General features: G+C 40.1%; 1 pseudogene; it reads left to right on the top strand.

Annotated features, from left to right (window-relative positions):
* Positions 1 to 1,266: 1,266 nt before the first annotated feature.
* Positions 1,267 to 4,115, top strand: LOC114751784 (uncharacterized; annotated as a pseudogene).
* The last annotated feature ends 7 nt before the right edge of the window (positions 4,116 to 4,122 follow it).

Genomic DNA, 4,122 nt, shown 5'->3' on the forward strand with positions numbered 1-4,122 from the left:
TTACTTTGGTTAAACTAATTAATTAAACACAAATTATACTTGTTCCATAGAATCTTGAATCTTCCTTTGCTTCTTAGTTAGTCTGTCAAGTGTTATCCTCTTAATTAACTCTGTACTTATTTTGAGAAAAATTTTATTTCAACTTATATAAAATATACTTATAAGTGCTTAAAATTGTGATTCTAAATTTGTGCCTTTTTTTTTGCCAAAAAATCTTGCCTATTTGATGTCACTTGTATAAGTATTTTACACATCAAGTCAAAATTTTGAATCAGGAATAAAAATTTTAATGCGGGGCTTCCGGAAAGATAAGGACAAATTTTGAAATGAGCAATTATACACGTAAGGATAACCACAAAACTACAGGAGTTGAACAAACAACTTTTTTACTGAGACATTATTCAAAAACAAGTTTATCAGGTTTTTTTTTCCCCCACATACAAGGATTTTAAAAAATTTTAGTTGTGGGGGTGACAAGATTTTATTTTATTCTGACCCAATTGCCCAGAGGAAAACAACGTTTAATTAAGTTACCCCATACAACATAGGCCCAAAAGGGGCTCCTTTTTTAATAGCTAGAAAACATGAAAAAGATAAAGAGAGTTATGTTATTGTGTTATACTACCTCTGATCCTAATTATAAAAGTCAGTTAACTAATTTGAAGAGATTAAAAAAGTAAGTTGAGTTAGTTATTTGTCCTGAATAGGTATTGTTTTTTCTAAAATATTTTTGCTAATCAAGTGTAGTGACTAGAACTATAATTATTAAAAGGACTATCTTGAAAAAAATTGAGTAAATATAAGAGACAAAATAGATTGGGGTCTTATATTTAGGACCAAAATAAAAATCAAATAGGGTATTATATTAAGGACCGGAGGTAGTATTATCATTTTATCCGATCTTTATTTTTTTTTGCCAACTTATCCTATCTTAGATATAAGTAATTGGTTTTTAAATTGATTTATTTTTCATTATTATTTAATTTTTATTTTGTTAATATTATTTTTATTCTTATAGTTTTGTCTCATTTTAATTTTGAGCTCTGAAATTTTTTTTGAACCTGAGCTCTGAAATTTAAAACTAATAGTTTTAGCTTATGAAGTTACAACTCATTTCAAATTTTAAAGTGAAAATGAAGTTTTGAAGAAGTGATATTAACATTTTTTGTTATTAATTAGATTTTCTATTTATAATTAAAGTGACTAGATATTATTCGTCCGCCCGCTTGCTTGGCCAAAAGCGTTCTCTCTCCTCCGTTTGCTTTTTCTTTCTCTCTCTGGAAATCGTACGCCCACCAACGCACACGGCACACTTCTCTAAAGTCCCGCCCCCTGCCTCTTTCACGAGACGCACTCGCCAAACCGTTTTTCCGTTCTTCCCATTTTCCCCACTATTGCTTTCCCCTGGGATGCTCCATCCTCGTCAACCTCTGCTTCAATGAAGTTCTCTTGCTTCTTCATCATTCCCTCCGCTCTCCAAGTTTAGCTTCCTTCTTGGCTTCAGAGTTCATACCCATTACTCGATTTGCTGCGGAAATCCCGCTTTCTCTCGCTTTTGGAGCTTCAGATTCTTGTTTCTTGGACCCCCTGAAGATGGAAAAGAAGCAGGGTTTCTTCTCGGCTTTGAAGGAAGAGGTAGTTCGTGGTTTGTCACCGTCGCGTTCTCGGGCTAGCAGTCCGGGGAGAACCGGTTCACCCATTTCGGGTCTTCTTCGGAGAAAAAAGCATAGCAACCAAAGCAACTTAGCAGTCAGCCCCGACTCGTCGATCGGAAGATCCGGTAGTATGAGGCCGTTGGGAGAGACCCTGACGCCGTTGATAGAGGGTCCGGAGCAGAACGGCGGGGAAAACGGGGATGCAAAGAGAGTCGGGTCGGGTATTGGGCACTGGATGAAGGGTCAGCTGTCTCGGGCTCCTTCACCAGCCTCAACGTCCTTCAAGAGGTCTGATCTGAGGCTTCTTCTTGGTGTGATGGGTGCTCCTCTCGCTCCTGTTCATGTTAGCGCCACTGACCCGTTGCCTCATCTCAGCATCAAGGACACTCCCATTGTAAGCTTCGACCCCCTTCCGTTCTCTACTTCTGTGTGTGAGTGAGCATGTTTCTGTCTTTGTGTGCAGAAGGGTTATTCAAGCTCCTTTTCTGATTTCGATTATTTTCTAACCAAAAACTGGAAAATGAGAAGTGAAAGCACATGATGTGCAAATTAGAGAAGATTCTCTCTTTTTTGGATGCATGTTGTTTTCAAAATTTTGGACGCTTCCTCGGCGTTGGGAAAATTTTCTCTTACAAGCCATCGGCGAATTCGGCGGTTTTTACTGACCTTTTCACGTTTTGAGTCACTTCAAGATTTAGTAAACTTTTAGCCCTCCAATTTTAGTTTTACCTGCCTCCTAGGTTATCCTGAAATGGTTCATGTCCGGACTCTTCGCTATAAATTCGGTTCATGTTGGTTCACGGGATGTTTGGCTGCTGAGTAAAAGTGGATAAGAACAGAAAACTCAAACTTCTATATTGATGCGATGTTCTATTTACATATTTTGCTTTGTTTTGTCCAAAATGTAAACGCTTAAGCTTGAAACATGGTGATCATGTCTTGATGTAGTTTTCCCTGCCTACTTAGAGTAAATCAGAAGAGGTTTTTGGCTTTGTGGTTATCTTGACTACCCTATTGATTATCATCTCTCTGAAACATTGAAAGTCTCTCAATTTTCAGCTAACATGCTTCTATATACTAATACTTTATTGTGTGGTTGGGTGGGTGAACCTGCAGGAAACTTCATCTGCCCAGTACATATTGCAGCAGTACACAGCTGCTTCTGGGGGCCAGAGGCTGCAGAACTCTATTCGGAATGCCTATGCAATGGGTAAGGTGAGAATGGTAGCTTCTGAGTTTGAAACTGCCACAAGAGTAGTGAAGAATCGGAATGCCTCTAGGTGCGCCGAGTCTGGTGGATTTGTGCTCTGGCAGATGAATCCCGATATGTGGTATGTAGAGCTCGCAGTTGGGGAAGTAAGGTTCATGCAGGTTGTAATGGCAAGCTTGTTTGGAGGCACACTCCTTGGCTCGGTGCTCACACAGCCAAGGGACCTGTGAGACCATTGCGTCGTGCACTTCAGGTTAGGCTTTGTGTTCGATGTGGTGTTAGTGTTCCACTTTATCATCTATAATTTCTGAATTGTGTTTGTTTCTTCAATTAGGGTCTTGACCCTAGAACCACTGCCAGTATGTTTGCGGATGCAAGATGCATAGGGGAGAAGAAGATAAATGGTGAGGATTGCTTCATCCTTAAGCTCTGCACTGACCCTCAAACATTGAAGGCTCGGAGTGAAGGCCCTGCAGAGATCATAAGGCACGTCTTATTTGGCTACTTCAGCCAAAAGACCGGACTTCTGGTTCACATAGAGGATTCTCATCTGACTCGAATTCAATCTAATGGGGGTGATGCAGTTTACTGGGAAACCACAATCAATTCGTTCCTGGATGATTATAGGCCTGTGGAAGGCATCATGATTGCCCACTCTGGCCATTCTGTTGTTACTCTTTTCAGGTTCGGGGAGATGGCAATGAGCCATACCAAAACGAAATGGAAGAAGCATGGACAATCGAAGAGGTTGCATTCAACATTCCTGGTCTCTCATTAGATTGCTTCATTCCCCCGGCTGATCTGAGAACTGCTTCTATCAGTGAAGCAAGTGAGCTTCCCCAGGATGAAAAGGGAAGAACTCACTCACAGTATACCGAGCCAAAGTTGCTGCGCTGGAGAAGTCGCAAGATTGCAGCATCAACAATATGACGTGGAAGATGGAAGTCTAACCAAGGGATAGGATTGAAGAAGTCAAAACAATTGTTCATAGAAGTATATGACCACTAACACTGTTAGTAGAAGTTAGGGTAGGTGTCCAGTTGGTTCTTCCATGAAACTTTGTTTATGCCTCTATTTAATCTGTAAATGGAGCATAAAAATTCACTGGTTTCACTTCACCCAGGTGATGAGGGTGATGACCAAAGTGAATCTTTATTCTCAATGCAGAATCCAACTATGGAGTTGGAGCTCGGTTTTCCCAGTAGGAATAGAGCAAATGGAGGTTGAGTTTTAGTTTGCCTTCCATGAATGAGAGAA

This window comes from Neltuma alba, unplaced genomic scaffold (assembly GCF_004799145.2).
Source record: "Neltuma alba isolate B1F8T4 unplaced genomic scaffold, ASM479914v2 tig00007108_pilon, whole genome shotgun sequence".
NCBI classification, from domain to species: Eukaryota; Viridiplantae; Streptophyta; class Magnoliopsida; order Fabales; family Fabaceae; genus Neltuma; species Neltuma alba.